The 24,171-nt window shown below is 41.5% G+C and overlaps 1 pseudogene; it reads left to right on the top strand.

The window, feature by feature from the left end:
- Positions 1-21,754: 21,754 nt before the first annotated feature.
- LOC100774393 lies at positions 21,755-23,654 on the top strand (annotated as a pseudogene).
- Positions 23,655-24,171: the final 517 nt, after the last annotated feature.

The raw sequence follows: 24,171 nt of genomic DNA, 5'->3' as shown, positions 1-24,171 counted from the left end.
TAATTCTCTAGGTTTTACTTGATAGAACAGATTATCACTGTTGATTTTTTTGTTTGTTGTCTGTATTGAGTTGTAGAGACAGAATCTCAGCCCAGGCTGGCTTTATATTGCTGTCCCCCCTACCTGTACCGCCCAAGGGTTGAAATTACAGGCATGTAGCTCCTCTTTCCAGGGTCCACATTAATGTTTTGAAAAGTTTTCTTTGCTTTTTCTTCCTTATCATGATTGCACTGAACTCTGGTCATAATCTTCTTCAGGCATCAATCCAAGTAGAGGAAGAAGTGGTGGGTGGGCAGTTACAAAAGTAATACTGTCTGGTATTGTAAGTAGCATTTACAGGAAGAAGGGAAGATGAGCTAAGCCTTACAGAGAGAAAGAGAGATTAAAAACAATTCTGCTGGGTGTGGTGGTGAAGATATTTAATCCCAGTACTCCTGAGGCATCGGGAAGCAAGCAGATCTCTGTGAATTCAGGGCCATCTTGGTCTACATAGTGAGTTTAAGGCCAGCTAGGGCTACACAGTGAGACCCTATCTAAAACAAAAATATTTTTTTAAATTGCTGCATTAGTAAATTGTTACCCTAGCCTAAAAGAGACTATACTTGGGTCTTTCATTCCAAGAGTTGTATGCAAAATTGAATGAAAAAAGCTTAGTATATTTTATAACATGAAAAATGGAGGCAATTGGTCCTGGAGAGATGGCCCAGCAGTTAAGAGCATATATTACTCTTGCATAGGACCAGAGTTTGGCTCCCAGAGCCTGTGTTAGATAGTTAGATGATCATCTCTAACACCAGCTCTGAGAGATCTCAAAGCCTCTTCTGGTCTATGTGGACATCCATGGATGCACACATTCATGCACACATGCACACATGCACACACAAATGAGAGAGAGGGGGCTAAGTCCTTAGAGTGTAGCCACAGTTCAGTGCAGCTGCTGCCAATTCCTTATAGGGTTTGCTACAAATGAGTAGCTGTAAACATCAACTTCTGTTGTCTTAAAGAAAAATTACAGGTCTTTTATACCATGTCACTGAACTGAGTTTCTAGCAATTATCAAAGCAAAGCAGATTAAAGGCAAAGTTATACTTTCAGGCTTCCATTGGGAAAAGCATAAGTCACATTTCCCAAAGAAGTCTGTGTAGGGGAAATTTTCTTCAGATTCTAATCACTGATGAGAATTTTGTGTTAATTTATTTGAAGAGATTCTGGACTAATTATTAAGATCTAAGTACCCTTGATAAGCTGAAGTTTCTCACTTCAGTCTACATCAACAGACTTGTCTTTCCTGGCTTATCATTAAGGTTAATAGTCCAAGTCAATACTGACTTAATTCATGTCCTCTGATCACCTTTTTCTTCCTCCCCTCCTCTTAGAATCCAGTCTTGTTTCCCATCACACAGTCAGAAGGTACTGTTATCATTACTCTTGTCTTCACCAAAAGTTCATGAGAAGTTCAGGAAATGGAATAATTTCCTATATATTTATTGACAGGTTCCTGTCAGTAGGAGCATTTGGCTGTCTTGGAATAAAATGCTTACTGGATACCTGTTCTTCTTTGCCTTAAGTACCTGTGTTCAGATTGAAGACTGCATTTTATGGCCTCTTTTAAATGGAAAAAAACTAGGCTCACCCCAACTCCTGTGAATGTCATTATAGATTTATGAATTTTCCAAACTCAGTGAGTGGTACTCCCCTGTCACACTTTCTCACCTTCAAACTGTCATTTTATCAATGGAGAGCCTTGCAGAGGGACTCTCTGATCTGTCTATAGAAAGGAAGACCCTTGACTTCTGATACTGTTATCTGTGATCAGAGTCTGGGCTTGCTGTTTCCAGGTTATTGGCTCCTTATCTGAAGAGTTGAAATAAAGGCTTACACAGATTGATTGTGAAGGAGAGAAAACTTTATTCAAAAGCAAAGAAATAGTGAAGGAAAAAAAGAGGTACATTGTTAGCTAGCAGATCAAGATGGGATGTTCAGCCACTTCCCCAGCACCATGTCTGCCTGTGTGCCACCCTGTTTCCCACCATGATAATGAACTACACCTCTGAAACTCTACGCAGGCCCTCAATTAAATGCTTCCTTTTATGAGTTGCCATAGTCATGGTGTCTCTTCACAGCAATAGAACACTAAAACAGCAATATAAATTTCCGAATGCATGGAGTATTAGCGTTGAAGTAAACCTACTTTGCTTTTTCTTTTTGTTTCTAAGCACTGTGTTCCCTTCCTTTAGATGAATGGATCTTTACTCAGAGTATGCACCCCAAACTGATGAATTATCTCAAACGTGCCGCAATGTCACTGCCTGTGGGATTGTGAATCAGTGAGGGAAGATAGGGAAAACATTTTAGTTATTAGTACCCCAGGTAGGCTCCGTGCACAATTACAGATTGTGGGACAGTGACTTCTGTGTCTCTGAACAATGCCTGGCCTTTCTGGTCCCTTGAAGGAATAGTCAGGTGCATCAGTATCTGCCCTTGAAGAGATGGTGACTGGTTCGAATCCTTAGACACCTTTCTTGGACCTTCCTGAACATGTTCTGTCTCCAGGAAAATGAATCAGCCAATCATTTGTAACAACACTGCCAAATTATTCTTATCTATTTGATTTTTGGACACTATTTATATTCATAACTAAAGTGATAAGTGTATATAACTATGAGATGAGGATGGAATTTTACATTTAAGGATTGAATGCTCCAGTCATTACTGAAGAACCCAAACTGAGACTTGTAAAACTCTCTGACTTTAGTTAGTCTGGACACTTTTCTGCCTCAACAAGCTGCCTCTAAGGCACAAGACTGTGTCTCCATTTACCTGGCACCTGTAATCTTCAGTACACACAAATGCAGAATATGGTCACTATGTACATCTTCAAGCTTACATCCAAATACACAATTGACCTCAATCTCTGGCCCAGCCCTGGATTCATATCCTCCTTTGTTATGAAGCTCCAGAAAAAAAATTCTTCTTGGTTCAAGCTCTATCAAAAAGCAAGACAAACTGGAGCTTTTTCTTTTTAGTCTACAGCCTTATTTGCACAAGAAATAGAATGTTGTTTTTAATCATTCAATTTTATTGTGTCTTCTGACAGCCCTGGCTATTTTGTGTTTGTAATATGAACACCAACTTAAGGCTGCATTGTTGTTTCTTAACTGGCATGTTGTACAAGTGCTTTAGAGTCAGAATACAGAAGTTTCAAATCTCAGTTGGAACCACAGCTCCTCTCTCATTAGTCTTTCTAGTCCATAACACAGGGCTCTGTTCAGTAATTCTTAATCCCTGTTCCTCAGTTCACATCTAGATGAACATACCGATGTGTTGTCTCAGAAGGATGCTCTCTTCCCTGTCACCAAGAGAGTCCTCAGCCTTCATGCCCACATCAGGAGGATCCCTTTAAGGGGCCCCTTTGGCTTCTAGCTATTTCTATTCCAGTCCCTCACTGGCTTGGTCATAGGAGATAGCTTTTCAGTGTGGATCTGCTACACCTCTTCTTATGATTACTAAAATCCTGGAGAAGCTCCACACTGCTTCAAGGAACAGCTGAGCTCCATTAGTTACTGGCCAAAACTGCATCTGCACCCTGCCATGGGCACACAAAGGGCTGAGATAATTATGCCACCATGACACAAAGCTGTTCCTCATCCCAAGAGAAGGTCACATGCTTTCACACTTGCTGGCTGGTGGCAAGGTTTACAGTGCTCAGCACCTGTCCTCTTTTGCCCTCTCCTAGCATCTAGTCCTTGATAAAGGGCTGCTACCTGCAACCCAACCCTTTTCTTCACATTATTTGGACCTGATATAGCTGATCTTTCCCTTCCATATGGTGCCTTCTGAGTGAGATCTGAATATACACACTGAAAGATATAGTTCATGATTTTTTTTAAATCTAGAGCTAAGACATATTTTTGGAGCTCCTATTGTTGAGTCTTGTTATGGTTGAACATTGGATTCTCTTTCTATTTTCTTTAGCAGACATTAATTCCCTGCTCATGGTGGAATTTTATATTCTGCAAAAGGAAGTAGAAATAGAAGGAGGTACCAGAGTGACTGCCTTACTTCAGGAGACAGAGTGGTAGGGAGAGGCCACGGACCAAGGAAGTTACTACTGATACCTGGTTGTAAGTCTGACTGAAGACATGAGCAATGGCAGCTTTTCAGCTCCAAGTACTCCCAGAGCAGTTTAAAAACTGTAGAGGCCATGCAGTGGAAGCTATTCTGGCTTTGGCATGGGAGAAAGGGAGGAGGGCAACAGGTAGTATTTCACAAAGGATGGGGAAACATCTGAATTTGACTTTTTATTTCTTCTCTTTCAGATGAACTGATCATTCCAAAGCAGAGGTGAGAGAAGAGATGGAAGTGTGGGCATGGAAGGAAGGCACTTAGTTTAAGTCATCACAGGAAATTAGCTAGAAGAATTCTCACCTAAAATTTTGATTTCAAAGACAAATAGGTAGTGTTGAAACAAAAATAGGAAGAAGAAGAAGAGAGGATATATGAGTCAAGGGAGACAGCATAAGGAGGCGTGGTCCATGAGGAAGGAAGTGGGTCAGGACTGCCTGATCCTCAAGCATAGAGTGAGGAGGGAAATCAGGCAGTACAGAGGGAGTAAGCATCAGTTCAGTCAGGCAGCATGCATCACACTGAGGGATCTGGCCTTGTTCAGGTCAGGATCTCCTGAATCCTGATTCCTCTGCCTCAGATCTGCTCTAAGATGTTAGCAGGTTGACCAACTTTCATATTAAGAGAATTGTGCACCTGTGTGCATACATATATGTGTCCCTGGATGTATATGTACACAAAGATCTCCAACTGAAAGTCTGGAAGCAGCAGAAGAGACCCAACTACCCATTCTGTCAATTTGGATTACTTCTTCAATCTTGCTCGTAGCCCTTGTCTGGGTACCACTAATGTCCTGATAGGTCCCCCATGATGTGCAAACTGCACCTTGGGAGCAGCATAGTCAGTAGAAGGAGCCCAATCCAACAAATGGAATCTTCTAGATTCTTACTAAAGAGAACTCTCCTGTTCAAAACTATGAGTAGTGATGAAGGGTAGAGATGTTTCTGAAATATTTGAGAAGCAAACCATGAAAACAGCTTGGAGATTGACTGGATGAAGATGTAGGGACCAATACTTGTAGAGGGATTTCACAGCAGTGGTTTGTAACACTGAGCATATGCTAATGTTACTGGAGTTGTGAGTCAGAGCCTGGTCTCTGGATGATCTAACAAGCAAGGATCAATCACCTGTTCTAAATAGGTCAATTAAATAGACAGGTAACAGCAAATGGCAAAAAATCACTAACTATGTCCACAATGGGAAGAGAACAATGAGGTCCAGTGACTTAACAAGCTATTTTGGAGTCACTGCATGAAGTTTTGGTTTAAATAGAGGAGAGGCGGTATACATAGCTAAGCAGTCCTGATCAATATGTGGTCCTGCCCAACAAGGACTCATCAGTGTTTTAGCTCTGCTGTCTCCTGCAAAGTGGTCTGACAGGCTGTCATAAGTATGTATAACCTATTTCCAGGGGACAAGCATCCCTCTAGCTGGCATCAGGTATCAGCCTTTTCCTTTGCTCAGCAGGAGACTCCTCAGTGGATTTCAAATCCTTGGGGACCATAGTTTCAATAGTCTGATGGCTAAAGGGAGGTGTGCAAGTGCCTGTTTAGAATCTTTTATCTCCCAGAAAGAATATACTAAATCATTTGACTGAAGCAGGAACTGAGCAGATGAAACTGGATGGGGAAACTGTGATGCCATGTGAGCTCCCTTCGGAGGTGGATTTGGGATCTTCTTGTGGCAACAGATATAGATGGGGCTCCACTATGGACAGTGGAACCCCTTTCCCTGCTTCTGGGGCAAAGGTCAAACACACAGCCCTTGCTGCAGGCTTCTTGATTATACTGAACTCGGTAGCAACTAAATTAAGCTACATATTAGAAGAACAGGAAAAATTTGAAATCCCAGTGACAAAACCATACCCCAGACTCATGAAAGCAATATCTAGTGGTAGGATTTAGGCAGCCATATATTTGTGGTTCCAGCATCTCAAGTGGTTCCAGTCTGAAAAAAAAAAATTGCATGCTGCTGCCTGGAATACAAGGAGCCCTCTGCACATGCATGAGAGCCATGTTTCCCTCCCAGATAGTCACCAGTGGCTCACTAGTTGTAGGTATTTGAAAGCTTAGCTTCCTTGATGAAGGTAGGTCAAGTTTCAGTTTTTAAAAGTACCCTAATAACTAATGCCATTCAAAGATACATGTGTCTGAAATTAGATTTCCCTTTTAAAGTTTTTATTTATGTGAACATGTATTGTTACAATAAATCTTTCCACCAAAAGCTGCTGAGCCCCACCGACATGTGTGCGCTTTAAGCCAGCCGCCCACCCGAGTTAGGGCCCAAATGAATACACAGAAACTTATATTAGGTTCAAATGCTGTTTGGCCAATGACTAGGATTTCTCATCTGTTAGCTCAGTCTTATTTATCATAAATCTATATGTTTTATAAGACTTATCTTATTGGACACCTTCCATTGGTGTCCTCCCTTGTTGGTGGATCACATCCCGTCGCTGGAGGAGGCAAAGGGGAAAAGGGACACTTCCTGTTTCTCCTTGTTTAAATATGAGTCTCCTTGCTATGTCACTTCCTGCCTGGATCACCACTTCTCTAACTCATTTCCCAGAATCCTTTTTGACTCTTAGTTCCATCTAACTTGCTGCCTCATTGGCCAAACAGAACTTCATTCAACAATCAATAAGATAAACAAACACAGAAGTACTTCCCCCATCATCTCCTCTTTTTTGTCTAAATAAAAAGGATAGCTTATCTTTTATACTAACTGAAGAAAACTATAAAAATAACTATCTATCTTCAACTCTATCAAAGACCACAGAAGGATAATATATATACTCTACAATTGACAGACACATGTTGCTACCTGAACAGTCACCCTAGTTCCTCTGTAACGTTGGTGCATCCATCTTCAGCCTATAGGCCACAGTGTGTCTGTCACACTTCTCCATTTCAGCAGGAACCCTTCAGGACTGTCTTGTTTTGTAAGTTCAGCAGTCACTTTCTTGTGGGTCCTGTATGTCCAATTTACACAGCAACAAACAGTCCAGGCAAGAGCAGTTTCTTGCCCAAATGGCTAATCTTGCCATGTTGAAAGCAAACTCCATAACGAGTTTCTTCGATGCCCATCCTCATTTCTGACGTAATTGGTGTGCCAGGAGCAGTTGTGTCTCACTGCCAAGAAAAATCCTAACCCATTTAAATGCCATATTTCTGTAGGTCTTTGAAATGTTTGAAGAATACCTATCCATCTCAAATACATCTCTGTATATCTAGAAAACCTAAGTAACCGAATTATAAGTTCTGACTATCATAGGTGATTATATAACCTGTATTTAATTATGTATATCATTTTAAAAGATCTGTATAAACACAATACCTAAACCAGAGGAGACATACATATTTGGGCATGGGGTCAATGTATGCATGACTTTCTCTCTCTCTCTCTCTCTCTCTCTCTCTCTCTCTCTCTCTCTGTGTGTGTGTGTGTGTGTGTGTGTGTGTGTGTGTGTGTGTGCGCGCGCGCGCGCGCGCACATGTGCACGTGTGTGCCCGTATGCACATGTGCACGTGTGTGCACGTACGCACACATGCCCTCAGAGGCCAGAAAATGGTGTCGATACCCTGGGAGTTATAAGCATCTCCGTACTTGCAGATATAGGTAGTACAGTTGTCAAAAGGACAACAAGTGCTCTTAACTCCTGAACTATCTCTCAAGCCCAGCAGTTATATTTATGATAACATGTCTTTGCTCAGTGTTTTTTCTTCTCATACTTTGTATTGTCTCTTTTCTAGGTTCTTTTGAGAACAGCTCCTCCAAATCTTCTACATACCAATTTTCATCTTAAGTTCTGATCCTAGAAAACACAATCTGAGATATGGTGGATAGGGAATATAGCCAGTATATGGTGAGGGTACATTTCCTAATTGCGAAGCTTTTACAATTTGAAGAGGCTTAATTTTACTTATAAACAGAGGAAAGAGGATGGAGACTACAGTTAGAGCTAGAAAATAGAGACAGACATTACTAGAAAGAAGTTTGGATGGGCCCATAGACAGTAGAGTCAAGAACTTTCCTTCCTTTCCTGTTCACGTGTTTAATGTAGTCTTCTAAAAATTGCTTTGTTAAGCCTGTTGTGCCCAAATTCTGAGCCCCCAAATCACCAAGAGGCCCATTTTGATACAAAAGTAATGAGTCTTTTATTGCAGTTGTTTAATGAGGTAACACCTTTAGCTTGGGCCTTTCATCCATCCACTATGGTGGATGGCTGAGGAAAGACCCTGAGAAACCACAAGACAGGGATCTTATAAGGCAGCATAAGGGGAGTGTCTAGGGGTATGCACAGTCTCAGGATTGGTGTGCCTCCAGGCTTAGATGCCCTGTATTGATTGGTCAACTGATTGTTATGGTCCACAGTCCCCCCCCCCAGGGCAGTTGCTATGCTCTGCAAGTCACTGTTGTGCACTTGTCCATAAAGCACACCCAGAGCCGTAAAGCATAGTGCGGCTAGCTAACTTCTGATTGGTTCCTTGCCACAAGGTGGGCATCTGACCTCCTAGTGACCAAGGCATGCCCAGCAAGGTCAGGCAAGCATGTGTTAGCCTATCATGGCTGCCAAAATGGAGGGCTGGTCCCTTCAATGCCCAGAACTCAGGGTCACCCAAAAACTACCATGGAGTACACACTTGTTTGCAAAAGCAAAGAGCCTTTATTTAAGCTTGAGCTTGAACTTTCTATTTGTCTGATGCAGTGTTTGAGATCAGAGAGAACCCAGGCCAGGTCAGGTAGAGTTTTTATCATAGCAGAGGTTGGGCTGAGGGATTTTTAAGGTTTAGGATCCCTGATTGGCTGACATTGTCTAGGGGTAAAAGGAGATGGGTGTGTGTTAGGCTAAGGGACATCAGGTGATCCTAGCTACAGTGGTTGAAACTTTAGGAATTTCCTTTGGAATGTTAGGTACTTTCCCTTTGTATGGTCCATTTCTGGGTGGTGCCAGGTGGTCCCAGCTTGTGGTCTCTCCTAGAGTCTGGTGTTGCCCCAGGATAAACTGAAACTTCAGGCCTACTTTCTGGTTGGTCTCCACTGATTCTTGGCGTGGCAGCAGTGCAGCCAAGCAGCAGGTGTATCCCTGGGCATTTATTAGCTATTTGTCATATGTCTGACATTATATCTCATGTAAAATTTTTGGATGGACTCTAATACCGTAGAAGCTCATAGTTTAAATACTGTTGTAGAACACAGTCCTCCAAACAAAATAGTCCTCATCTTTAACAGATGAGGTTTTCCTGGTTGCCAGACTTGTTGATATTCTCTTATGCAAGGTAGGGGTAGAGGCTCATTGAACCTTCACCCTAGATTCCACCCATTCCTCCCCGCAGTTTGTGTGCATTTTTGTCCTAATTGCACAAGGCCTTGGGGAATCTCAGGAAGTGCTAGATTTTACAGACTGGGGAAAGTTAACCTAGACAGGCTCTGTCTGTGTAGCCATGGAGACACATAATCTATGCCTGGTGCAGCTGCTTTAGGGTCCCCAATTCTGTGTTTTGGACACTATGGTCATGCTCTGTAAGTAAGCCCAAAAAAACTCATTGGTTCCACAAGGGAGGATGTTAGTGCAATTGACTACTGGTTTGTCACTGGGAACTGCTGAGGAGAGGGTAAATATTGTTTATGTCTCGCTAGGAAAGGGGTCTTGTTGGGAGCCATACAGCTTGGCATGAACCTTTAGGCCAAACTTGGAAGCCACAGGGTTATAGAACTGTCTTTTGATTATAAATGGCTTCTAGAAGCATGAGCACCCAGAAGGAACAACATGACCCAGCTGTCAATCCTTTGTTCCCACCACAGGCCCACTTACCTAGGTAACCCTCCCTCCCCACCACCCATGAACTTTTTACCCTGCTAATATCCTCCTCCTACAGTTTTCTAACATCCTGCTTGAACTAACACATGGCTCTTGGCCTCTTCTCCCCCTCCCCTTTACCCCATACTACTGACTATATAAGCTAGCCTGGAAAAAATAAAATTTGCCACTTGATCAGAATCTGTCTTGTGGTCATTCTCTTGCATCTCTTGTCTCCATTCCCCTCCCTGGACTTCTTGCTCTAGGTTGCTGTCCCGTAGGTTGGGACAACTACAGGGTCTTAAAAGAGTCATTGAGCTTAAGCAGGCAAACAGGCTCAGAACTTTTAGCACGGTACAGTGTGGGAGTTGCTGCAGAGGGGGCTGTGCTGTGGAAGCACAAAGATGAAGCCACTGATTCTGACCTGGGACAAAGATTCCTGAAAAGTTGGTCAAGTGTGAATGCAACCTTCAAGGAGGAATGTGAAATGTGCTTTGGGCTTGAAGATGGGTAGTCTCTGTGTCTGGCCAAAGTCAAAGCCTTATGATTAATTCATCCGTTTGCAAGTCAGCATTCTGTGTTAGGCTGGGCTCATCTTTCTCCAGCATCTCATTGCCAAAGTTCTGTAGGTGTTTCTCTCAAAATTCCTTTTCAGTTCTATAAGAGAGAGGGGAGAGGGAGGGAAGGATGGATGGGGAGAGAGAGAGAGAGAGAGAGAGAGAGAGAGAGAGAGAGAGAGAGAGAGAGAGAATGTATGTACAGTTGCTTTGGATTTTCCTTTTGTTTGTTTTCTCTACAAGAAATCTTTCTACAAGAAATCTTTCTACCTTGTTATCTGGGGTGGAGTAAAAAACCCCTGGTCTATTTGCACCTTTGAGCCAGGCTGCCAGCTTTGCACACTGCTTTCAGTAAACAACAGACAGATATATAAAATATTTATGTACCTAGCCACCTCAGTAGCAATTGCGGCTGCCATGCTTTTCCATGTGTGAAAAAGCCACTTGTAGTAAAAATCCTGTCACCTTTCAGAACCTTTTTAAAGGCCACATTGCTATTAGCAGCCTGTAATCCCTTCCCATTTTTTTTGCCTCAACTAGAACTTATTTACATTGTTATTTGTGTGTGTGTGTGTGTGTGTGTGTGTGTGTGTGTGCGTGTGGTATGATATATGCATGTATATGTGCACAGATGTGTGTTTTATGTGGCACATGTATATATATGCTCATGTGTGGTAGTATGGTATAGGCACACATGTGTGTGGTGTGATGAATTCATTGCTGCGCATGTATTTGTGGGTTCATTAATCTGTGCGTACACACACATTGCATGCAGAGGCCAGTAAGAGGCCTCAGAATTTTAAAAACTAAATCAGTAAGTTTGGATATGCTCAGCCCTTAGTCTAACCTTTGAGAGAGTGTTCATTCATTTCATTCATTTATACATTTGAGCATTCACTAATTTGTTCATTCATTTTTCAGTGTGGGGAATTGTAGGGGAAGCTGTAGCCACGCGGACTGTCTTTGTCTTTTCTTGGATCTTTCTCTCAAGGTGTACACCCTTTCATAATTGTTATGCTCTCATGGTTGCATTCCCTAGCATGTGTACATACACAAGCAAACATTTCTCTGCTAACTGTTTATGTTTGAGTCCCACACAGCCAATGAAGACCTGCCTGACAGCAATCCCTGGACACCCTGGAAAGAAAATGGGCCACATCTCCTCAACTGCACTGGATCCAACTTGCTCCATTTCAACTGACACTCCGGCCAGAGGTTCGGGTAGTGACTTCAATCAAGTTGAGGATTTCAAGCGAGACCTTCAATCAAGTGAATCCCATCTAACATGGACTGGATACTAACATTTTCTTTCTACAGGACCCCACATGACTATCATCGTCCCATTTCAACAGGAAATAACTTGGAGAATGCTACACCCCCTTCCCCCATTGTTGTCACTTAGGATAGTGTATATACCTAGTTAGGAATAGCTTCCTATTGTTTATGACTTTAGGGTTTAGTTAAAATAGATAGTTATCTTCTTATATTTTACCTTTATACTGTTAAGTTTTAATCCTCTTTTAGACTAAAAGGGGAATTGTAGGGGAAGCTGTAGCCACGCCTTCTTAGGGGCTGGCTACAGGAGTACCTGAGGGCTTGTGAGGGCGTGGTCAGAGTGAGTAGGGGGACTGCGTTTTCGGTTTCGGTTTCTCTTTGCTTCTTGCTGTACAGACTACCACCGGCTGGCTGGTTCGCTCTGTAAGTAAGGCTTTTCCCTATTAAATACCCTTATATTTCTACCTGACTCCGTATTGGTAATTACCTACTATAGGGAATAAACCTAGGACCTTGTACAAGTTAGGTGATACTTTCCCAGTGGTTCTTCTTCTTCCTCCAGATTGTTGGTGCACTGGTCCAGGAGGGTGTAGGGGGCAAAAGTGGAGAACAGAATTTGGACAGCTGTGGGTACAATTGACACAGCCCTCCAGGATGTGACTTCAGTGAATCAGGTCAGCTTTATTCCAGAGTATAGAAAATATATGGGATTGGGGAGCCTGGGACAAACCTTAATTTGTATTAATTGGCATGCTCCTATCATAAGGTTTCATATGTGACAGCAAGTCCTACAACAAAGCTCCTAGCATAAGTCTTAGTTACCATATAATACAGCAAGGGAGGTTTCTAGGAAGGAATTGTGCCAAGGGTCATGCTAAAGATAAATCAGGCATCTAGGCTTAGAGACAGCTTTCAGATAAGGTCAGTCTCCTGGACATTCTCTGGGTAAGGGCAGTCAGAGAGCAAGAAATTTCCATTTTGGGGGGAGGGAATCCCATGTTACTGAGCTTTGGCAAAAGCTTCTAGGCCATGCTAGACTGCAACCTCTGACAATTCAGAAAGGCCTCCCAACAGTACCTATGAACCACCCTCAGATCCCATTTAGAGACAGAGTCTCAGTAAATTATTAGGTTGGCCTTGAATTCACTCTGTAATGTAGGCAGACCTTGAGCTTGTGATCCTCCTGCCTCAGCCTCTGAGTAGTGTGGATTATAGGCATGTACCCCCCTGGTTTAGTCATGCATTTCCTGTATCTCTAAAAGAATCCAAGCAGCTTCTAGCCCAATAGATGATTCATCTGGGTGTGCTGGACCTTGCTTTGAAAATTCCCAAATTTTATTGTTTAAAAAAAAAGTTGTTTAGTGGGGTGTGTGTGTGTGTGTGTGTGTGTAAAAGAGTTGGTTCTTTAATTATGTGGGCTTTGAGAATTGAACTTTGTCTTTGGGCTTGGCAGGTGTCTTTACCACCTGCTCTCTTGTCACCCTCCACATTTAATTCTTAAAATTTGAAAGAAAGTAGAATTCTTAATGTAAAAATCACTACTTTAGTCTGTTTTGTGCTGCTATAACAAAATATTTGACTCCAAGCAATATAAAGAAGATGAATTTACTTGGCCCATGATTCTAGTGGTTGTGGTGTCAGTGTCTGTCAAAGGCCAGTTGGGTGTTCACAACATGATAGACATATGGAAAAAGACCAGAAAACCACACGTGGAAGGACCAAGGAAGCAAGATTCCAGGGAGGGGCAGGCCTCTTTCATAACAACCTACTGTCTTAGACCCACTCTTTTGGCGTCTCTAGGGGCCCCCTGGATTGACGTTAGAGAGGGTAGAGTGTGCTGTTCACCCCTTCCCTTCCCACAGCCTCCCTGGAACCTGGAGACAACAAGATACAACAGGGAGTCAAGTCGAGCTGGATCTCGTTTATTGTTTAACAGTAAAGCCCTCTTAAAGTAAAAAACTGCAGGGTGGGAAAAGTGTTACCCTATAATTTTAAAGGTATTCCTATAATGTATCTAGTGTCCTATTCCTTCTTGGGCATGGTCTGTTAGTGTGATGACCTCATCTGGTGTGAGTTTGGGCAGTCAATTGTTTTTTCTTAGTAAACACTTGGAAAGCTTGTCTCCATAGCTTCCTCCCAGAACCATCTTGTAATGCCACTGGTCGTCAGCTTGGGTTATTCCCTGTTTTGGTGGGACATGAACTGTACTCCTCCACGCCACTCTATTCCTATTCGACCTTGCAACCCTGCTAATCAATGACCTAGTTATCTTCCAGTAGGACTTGTCTCTTAAAGGGTTCACACCTTGATAGCATCACCACATTAGGGAAGGAGTTTTCAACTCATGACCTTCAAGGACAAACCATATCCAATGGCAGCAGGTGTATTAAAACCGTATCCAATGATAGCAAGCGTCTTTCAGTGCTGTCTAGTTCAGCTTATAGTTCTAACCTCCTCTTATCTGTGCTTACAGAACAGAGCTTCCAGACCTGTTGTGACAGCTGCTGCAGTGAAGGGAGGTTTACAGTAGCCATAAAAAAGCAGTTGGGGCCAGGTGTTGGTGGCACAAGCCTTTAATCTCAGCACTCAGGAGGCAGAGGCAGACAGATCTCTGCGAGTTCGAGGCCAGCCTGGTGTCCAAAGCTAGTGCCAGGATAGGCTCCAAAGCTACACAGAGAAACCCTGTCTTGAAAAACCAAAAAAAAAAAAAAAAAAAAAAAAAAAAGCAGTGGTCTCCTATTCATTTTACTCAAATGGTCTGAAGAAACAGGAGCCTCATTTTGGGAAGGAAGAGAAACTCATAACTAAAGCCTCAGCTTCGAGGGAAATATGTTCTGTTGTGAGAAGCACACTGGCCCTCTAAATCTGTTCATAACTTTAATCTCCAAACAGTGATTTTCAGTCTACCAGCAAGAAAGAGCATTTTGTGCCTTGAAAGATAAAATGCATTGTTGGGAGAAACATTTCTAGTAAGCAGCTTTAATCCTGTCACCAGGCTCCTCCTCTTAAAGGGCCTGTCTGTCAGTACTACCACTTCATGGATAGACTTTCCAACCTATGAAATTTGAAGGACAATTAAGGTCACTCAGAGATAACTTTACTATGTTTCTTAAATGGGCACACAGAGGTGTAGATGTGAATTATTTTGTCATAGTCTTTTGAAGCACAGGATGTGCTCAAACTCACTATTTAGCCAAGCGTACTGGCTGGTTTTGTGTGTCAACTTGATGTATGTTGGAGTCATCAGAGAAGGAGCCGGAAGTTGAGGAAATGCCTCAAAGAGATCCAGCTGTAGGGCATTTTCTCAATTAGTGATCAATGCAGGAGGGTCCAGCCCATGGTGGGTGGTGCCATCCCTGGGCTGTGGGTCCTGGGTTCTGTAAAGTGGGCTGAGAAAGCCAGTAAGCACCACCCCACCATGGCCTCTGCATTAGCTCATGCTTGCAGGATCCAGCTGTGTTTGAGTTCCTGTCCTGACTTCCTTCAGTGATGAACAGCAATGCTGAAGTATAAGCCTGATAAACCCTTTCCTCACCAACTTGCTTTTTGGTCACTGTGTTTTAGTCACAGCAATAGAAATCCTAACTAAGACACCAAGAAAGATCATAAAGTCCTGATCTGTAGGATGATCACCTCCTGAGTGCTGGGCTTACAGGCTTGCTCCACGATCCCTAGTTTATGAGGTGCTAGGTTATAACCCAGTGCCTTGTGCATTCTAGGCGAGCACCCTACCCACTGAGTTGTGTCCTCAGACGTATACTAATGAGTTGTACTGGTAAAGTGACACACTGTAATACTGGAAGTGGCTCTTTGGCCATTTATAGCCAAGTCTTTTTTTATGAATTTACCATCATAGAGAATACTTTCTTCAGTGATGATTTTTTTTCTCATAAGAACCCTTCATAGACAAGACATAGAGAGGGACAAATAACACAATGTATGCCAGACTTCTTGAAGAACTGATCATGTGCCATCAAGCATGGATTCTACAGACTGGGAAATCCCAGCAGACAGAAATCTAGATGCTAGAACCACATGAAAGGGAATGGTAGAGTTGACTGTCTTTATACACAGAAAAGAGCCTGCATCAAAGTGAGGTGTGTGTGTGTGGGGGGGGGGTACCATTCTTCACTAGGCAGCTAGGAGGGTCTATGTTCCTTGAGATGCTATCTGAAGGGATATGTACAGAAACATGTGTTCTGTACTTATTCTTGTCACTTCATATTTCAAGAGATGTAGTAGGGCAAGAAGAAGATAGTTTGCAGTGTAGGAACAGTTTGCATTGTGGATGATGGAATATCCCACAATTCCAAGTATCTCTCTTTGAGGAAGTTCTAACTACTAAGATGTGAGGATGCTATCACAGTACATCTCGTCTTTATAAATCTCTCCCAGGTGTGTGGCTTGTTCAAGATTAGAATGTAATTTCCGGTCAAGCAGGGCTTGGTTTTGCTCACACTTGAGACCCCAGCATGTGCAACAATGCCTACAGTTTTCTAAGAGCTCTGTAAATATTTGAGGTCCTCGATTAATTAATGAACACTGAACTTGTGCTCTGGAGGAATTTAGTCAGGGATGTAGAGCATTTTCCCTCATAGAATAGGTTAGTCAGAGATGCTTAAATTGCATCTGCATAATTCGGAACTCATTCTCAAGTTTTGGGAAAGTCAAAAGTCAAAATCAGCATTAGAAAGGCAACCATACTTAGAAACATTTCCTTCCCTTGTTTTAGAAGAGGATGCTGCCCCATGCACATTTATAATGCATAAAGCAATTTCTTTCTTTAAAATATCACAAGCTCAGTTCTAAATTTGAGTAGTGACAAGTGACTGTGTAAAGGATAATCTCTAGTGAGAACTCACTCTGTGGACACTAGGAATGTTTCCGCCATAAGGAAGCCTTACCTGTAAGTAGGGCTGTGAGTACCTGGTTTAGTGGAGTAAATAAGTTTAACAGTCCAGTGCTGGTTACTGTTACTCATGGAGACAGCCTATAGTTGAGTCATATTTAGGAACAAACACTCAGATGCTTAGTTCTTAGGGGTTTTCAAATCAATGTCCCTGCCACATTACTTTTGTCATTGTATGTTCATGAAAACATGTTTTTGCTTTAAAAAATGGAGGGCAAGTCTAGGAGACAGGAAAACATCATTCTCATTAAATTCAGTAGAACCTGATCTTCTCCTTAGCCTGGAGAAAAAAAAGTCTAGTTGCTACAGGTGGAGGATGTACAGGTCATGTGCTTTGAAGAGGGAAGAGCTTTGTGTTAAAACCTCTCAAGCATATAAAATTGCCCTCTTAAAACAGTTCTTTATAATTTTTAATGCATGTAATGTATATTCATTTATATTCTGTGTGTATATGAGAGAGAGAGAGAGAGAGAGAGAGAGAGAGAGAGAGAGAGAGAGAGAGAGAGAGAGAGAGAGATGACTTGTGAGGACAACTTGCAGAAGTTCAGAAATCAGTTCTCTCCTTCCACCACGTGGATCTAGGACTCAAACTCAGGTCATCGGACTTGACAGAAAGTGCCTTTATCTGCTGAGCTGTCTCACTGGTTCCCATTTTAAACACTTCAAGAGAACAGCTCAGTGGCATTCATCTCTGGGACTCTTCATCTTGCAAAGCTGATCTGAACCCATAAAAATGACTACTCCCTCACTATCCCCATCCTCATCAGCCACCAGTTCTGTCTTCTGTCCTGGTGAATGTGACAGCTCTAGCTGCTCTGGTAAGTGTAACAGAACAGAATATCCTCAAGCTTGATCTGCACTGTCTGATGCTGTAATTCTGAAATTCCTCTCAACACTGAAGTGACCCATTGTATGTGTACCTTATGTATTGATCCATAAATCTGCGGAAGGATCCTTGTTGTGCTTCCAATCGGATTGTCTGAATAACAGCACAAAGGACATGGGTGTGTAGAGATGCTCTTGAGTCCCTAGATGTGCACACAGAAGCTTATTGCAGTTTTATGTGCAGTATTATGTGCAATTTTATTCTTAATGTTCTTGAAAACCACCACACTCCTGTTCCATTGTAGTGGGAAGAGCCCCTCCCCCCAGCTCAAAATCAGCTCTGCCTAGTATTCACTTTGGATTCTGGAAGAAGTGATAGAGAGCACAGCAGCACTGGGGGCTCTTGGGTTATTTCCAGGGGGTCACCTACATCATTAATATCTTCTTTTTCCTGGTTGACAGATTCCATTACTTGTCAAATGAAAAAATAAAGGTGACTCTGGAATTTCTGTGGTGGACTCCACCTATTGTCATTGATAAAAGAACAAATGATAGTAATTGTAAACTTTGCTCATTGCCTTGATACTGTGTCACATTTTATCAAAGTACCTGATGGTTATTGAATACCTATGTGTATCATGAGCTTAGTGAACATAGAATGATATATTTTCATATTGTGTTTTCTAAATAAGCTTTTAGATTCACATATTTTCCCACGAATGGCCTGCTTATAAATAATACTGAAACTTAAGCAGAAAATATTGGGTAGGGCAGATGGCTCAGTGGGTAAAACACTTACCATGCAATCATGAGAACTTGAGTTTAAATCTTTGAACCCACATAAAGCCAGACACAGTACCATGCATTTGTAATCTCAGCACTTCTGCAATGAGATGAGAGACTCAGAAGAATCCCTGGAAGCTCTTGGATGAATTGGTACATACAGTGGCAAATGAGCGATTACATCAAACAAGGTAGAAGGCAAGGGCAGCATATCTAGTTGTTCTTTGACCTCCATGCACACACCATAACATGTTCTCACGCCCTGCTAGAGCTGAAAAGAATTAATATATTACAATATACTATTATGAGGTCCATCTAAGACCTTATACATTATAATGTCAGTAAGGCCAAAATTAGGCTAACTTTCAAGCTTTATATATACACATTCAATTTTTGTGACCAAAAAAATACATCTTGATTGGCATCCTCACTTTTTCTTTGATATATATGACACTGAGCTAAATGGTTCTGAATTTTATCATTTGTTTCTGATTTCATTTCATCTTTGTGCACATTTCTAAATGGAATATCTTTGACTAGATGAAATAGTTTATTGGATATTAATTACTTGAAATATGTTAGGACTTCATTTATAACCAAAATTTTGTTAAAAATTTCAGTGGAGATTATTTTTATCCAGTCTTTCATTTGTTGCTTCTCTATTTAGATATTCTCTTTTCATCTGGGCAAATAACTTTTCTTTCTTTTCCTTAGTGGTTTTTACTGACTAGGTAGCAATCTTTATATAGAGACCTAATCTCAATTCCTTCCATGAGATTTTTGTCTTTCAGTTCCTGAATGGTTGTGTGTTGGGGAATTCAAGAGAACTCAGAGTTCTTTGCCAGTTGAGCTGTGGTGTCAGGGCTCATTCATTCTGGAACTTGACTACCTTCCATAATTTTGATAGCTGATATTCTTGAAAGGTCAATTGTGGACATAAAAGGAAGTTTTTGAAATGTGTACATCATTCAGATATAAAAACGATGATCTGAAGGTGATTACAATTGATTCTAGAAGGCCCAGATCCTTGGTTCATCCTGCTAGGTAAATGTTAATTCAATGTTTCTTTTTCAGATGTCAAAAGTACTTGTGTGGATGCCTTTGTTATTTTCTCATTGTTTATTATTAGAAATGACTGCTTGTGACTTTGTTTTTATTTGTGTGAATGTGAGTTAATGTGCATGCCACAGTGTATATGCTGAGGTCAGAGGACAACTTGGAGCTATGAGTTCTCTCCTTCTACCATGTAAGCCCCAGAAACTTAGCTCAGGTCATGAGACTTGATGATGAGCAACTCTACCCACCAAGCAATTTCACAGGCCCTGTTTGTGGCTTTAATCATCATTTCAGCTACAGGAAAATGTATAGAATATAAAACTTTGAAATCTTACATATACATTTTATTTATTTATATGTGTATGTGTCTGCATGTTAGTATGTACACTAATGTGTAGTTGCCCATGAAGTTCAGAAAAAGAATAGGATCCTTTGGCGCTAGAGCTAGGCACCCAGTGAGTCACCCGATGTCGGTTCTGGGAACATAACTTTGGTCATCTGCAGGAACAGCCATCAATCTTATCTACCATGCCATCTCTCCAGACCCTGGGTTTAAGATAATGCTATCTCATTTGATTCTATCCAATATTATTATTTTTTAAATCTTCTTGACATGGTAATATATAGCAGTTGCCATCATGATTTGGTTTTCCAACAGAGAAAATAAGTGTTGACCCCAGAGTAACAGGGCCAGAGTAAAAGCCACATGTCATCAGAATTTGTGTTCTATGTCATTCTCCTTTCTGAAGTCTTTGCCACTTTTTCATTTTTGTTTTGTTTGACAAATATTTATTAAATTTCTATGACAAATGAGGTTCCAGAAATGTGTTTATACTACTGTGCAAGGTTCTGGGGGATAAAGATATATTGTAGGTAGACATTTCTGTCAAACCATAAGAAATGGTGCATGATTTCAAACCAATTTGGTAAATACACAGAAGTGGGCATAGACCTTAGGAGTGATACTGTATTTGACTGAGTGTGTTTTGTCATTCAGGAGTTGTGGGATTTGAAATGTTTGTTATTGAGTTATACTTTACATTTAGTTTTTATATATTATTTTTGTTTATCATGTCATGGATGAACAAATTCCTCATAACAGATAGTTGACACTTTTGATCTTTGATTTTTTTCTAGCCTAGATTTTAAAAACCTATATTACTATTCATAAACTACATTTCATGGCTTCCTAAATCACAAATAAAAACAGATCATCAAGTAGATAAAATAGATCCATGTTCTTTAGTGGTGTTGAAGAGAGTGTGTCTATAGAAACAAGAATGTTAGATCTCATGCAAACAAGAGCAAGAAGATATCTATTAATTCCTTGGCAAATCTTTGTTAGCACTATGAAGATAAGTGACTGCTTGGATTGGGGAGATGGCCAATTACTGACTAAAGCATTTGCCACACAAGTGTGAGGACCCAAGTTCAATGCCCACAATGCATACAAAGTTTGACATAAATGTCCACTTGTAATTCCAAAACTCCTTTGATAAGATGGGATGTGGCAGGAGATAACCTATATCTGAGGTTCTTTTCTGACCTCTATATATGCATCATGGCATGTATGAGTCTGTGCTCACAATCAGTTTAAAAAACAGACTACCAGATTCATTTTTTGAAAAAGATTTATTTTTATTATTTTAAATTGTGTGTATGTGTATATGAATGGGCTTGGGGGTTATGGTATCTTCATGTGAATACAGTGCTGTCTGAATCGAGAAGAGTGTGTTGAATACATTGGAGCTGGAATTACAGGTCGTTGTGATATATAACTTGCAGTTGGACCATCAGCTCCCAAATAATGACACTAAGACTTATTATTATATATGAAAGCATTGCCTTAGACTATGCGTGTTCTCAACTAATTCTTAAAACTTAAATTAATCTGCATTCTGCCGCATGGCTCCTTACCCGTACTCAGTATTGTACATCTGAGTCTAACTGGTGAGTCCTGCCTCTCTCTTCCAAGAATTCTGTGGTTATATCTTGCTTGTACAAATAAAGCCTGTCTGAAGGTCAGAGAATAGAGTGTTCCACTAGCTAACCATAGAGATCTGGAGGTCTGTATGGATAGACAGGAAGTGAGATGGCTGGGCAGAAAGAGGATATAAGCAGGGAGAAACAGGAACTCGCTCTCTGGTCTGCTGAGACGCTAAGGAGATAAGGTGTGGCTTGCTCCTTCTTCTCTCTGATCTCTCAGCATTTTTCTCTATATCTGACTCCAGGTTTTTATTAATTAGACCAATTAAGAGCTTCATTTACATTTTGTCACCCAACGTGGGTCCTGAGCCTACTACCCTGAGATTAAGAGTCTCATGCGAAGGAAGCCAATAAGCAGCACCCTCCATGGCCTCTGCATCAGCTCCTGCCTCTAGGTTCCTACCCTGTTTGAGTTCCTGCCCTGACTTCTCTCAGTGATGGACTGTTACCTGGAAATACAATGGACCATGCCTGGGATACAGAAAGCCAAACCAGCCCTACAGATGAATATCCTACAAACAGGTGTCTGATGGAGCAGAGTACCTGGGCTCCTGTCTTTTGCACATAGGATACAAGCCATCTCAGGACCAATTTTTGGCATCTTTGCTCAAAATAGGCCAGAGTGGGTCATCTCTGAGTTGGCCTGTTACACATATTCCATGGTAGCTGTGCCCCTGTATAACACTTGGGGAGCAGAAACCATCATATACATTATCAACAAGGCTGATATCCCTGTGGTCATTTGTGATACACACCAAAAAGCAACAATGCTAATAGAAAATGTAGAAAAGGGCCTTATGCCAGGCCTGAAGACAGTCATCATCATGGATCCCTTTGATGCTGAACTGACGGAAAGAGGAGAGAAGAGTGGGATTGAGATATTTTTCCTGTATGATGCTGAGAATCTAGGCAAAGAGAACTTCAAAAAGCCAGTGCCTCCAAAGCCAGAAAACCTAAGTGCCGTCTGCTTCACCAGTGGAACTACAGGTGACCCCAAAGGAGCTATGATAACCTATCAGAATGTTGTTTCAAACATGGCTGCTCTCCTCAGATTGCTGGAGCCTATCTTCCATCCCACCCCTGAGGATGTGACCATATCCTATCTTCCCGTGGCCCATATGTTTGAGAGGGTTGTTCAGGCTGTCATATTTTCCTGTGGAGGCAAAGTTGGGTTCTTCCAAGGAGATATTTGGTTGCTACCTGACTGCATGAAGGTTTTGAAACCCACGGTGTTTCTCACGATGCCTTGACTCCTTAACAGGGTCTATGATAAGGTACAAAATGAAGCCAAGACACCCTTGAAGAAGTTCTTATTGAGCCTGACCATCATGAGTAAATTCAATGAAGTGAAAAATGGCATCATTCGAAAGGACAGTTTGTGGGACAAGCTCGTCTTTTCGAAGATCCAAAACAGCCTGGGTGGGAAGGGTCACGCACGTGATAATCACTGGAGCCACCCCCATCTCTACTCCAGTCTTGACATTCTTCTGGGCTGCATTGGGGTGTGTGGTGTTTGAAGCTTATGGCCAAACAGAATGCACAGCTGGATGTGCAATCATGTCACCCGGGATTGGACAGCAGGACATGTTGGGACTCCAGTGGCTTGCAATTTTGTGAAGCTGGAAGATGTGGCTGACATTAACTACTTCTCAGTAAACAACAAAGGTGAGATCTTCATCAAAGGCAACAATGTGTTCCAAGGCTACCTTAAGGACCCAGAGAAGACACAGGAAGCACTGGACAAGGATGGCTGGCTTCACACTGGAGACATTGGTGGCTGGCTTCCAAATGGAACTCTGAAGATCATTGACTGGAAGAAGAATATCTTCAAGTTGGCACAAGGAGAATACATTGCTCCAGAGAAGATAGAAAATGTTTACAACAGGAGCAGACCAGTATTGCAAGTTTTTATCCATGGGGAGAGCTTAGTTCCTGGTAGGAGTAGTAGTTCCTGACCCTGATTTGCTTTCTTCATTTGCAGCCAAGTTTGGGGTGAAGGGATCCTTTGAAGAACTGTGCTAAAACCAAAGTGTAAAGGAAGCCATTCTAGAAGACTTGCAGAAAATTGGGAAAGAAGGTGGCCTGAAATCCTTTGAACAGGTCAAAAGCATCTTTGTCCACCCAGAGCCATTCTCCATTGAAAATGGGCTTTTGATGCCAACATTGAAAGTGAAAAGAGTGGAGCTTGCCAAATTCTTCCAGACCCAAATCAAGAGCCTCTATGAGAGTATCCAGGAGTAGGGTAAATTTGCTGATCTGGAAGCTGTGGAGGAAGAAGCAGAAACTTTTGCCCGGTGAACTTTTCCAGGAAATGAGGCAAGCAACTACCTACTCTCCTGCACTGGGAGCAAAGGTCCTCAGGTAAGCATGAAGCCTGAACTGCAAGCCTGTCTTCTGTGAAGGGACTTCCAGATCTTTCTCCCTGGACTGCAATTCCTGCAGTATCTTACTGCCTGATAGCATGTGGTGTCTCTACTTGTAAATGTCAGATCTTTGAAATAAACTATTGCAGATAAAAAAAAAGTCTCATGCTACTGACTGAGCTAGCTGGACAAGTTACAGAGAAACTTTGGGTGGATGTCCAGGCAGTGAGATATCTCTGTTAATTTTAGAGTTTATATATTATCCTTCTGGGGTCCTTGATGAAGTTGAATACATTTAGTTTTGGTTATAGTTTTCCTTAGTTATGATAAAAGATAAATTAGATATAAAACTTTAGACTCACAAAGATAGAATAGATGATAGAATATTTTCTTTAATTTGCCAAATATAAATAGACTAAATACTGTAACTATAATTCTTGCTTGATGACTGTTTTGTTATATATAATTTTACTATGTTAAAGTTAAAATCTT

The sequence above is a fragment of the Cricetulus griseus genome, chromosome 3, assembly GCF_003668045.3.
Source record: "Cricetulus griseus strain 17A/GY chromosome 3, alternate assembly CriGri-PICRH-1.0, whole genome shotgun sequence".
Taxonomy (NCBI): Eukaryota; Metazoa; Chordata; class Mammalia; order Rodentia; family Cricetidae; genus Cricetulus; species Cricetulus griseus.
This window is presented reverse-complemented; position numbering and strand designations above follow the sequence as displayed.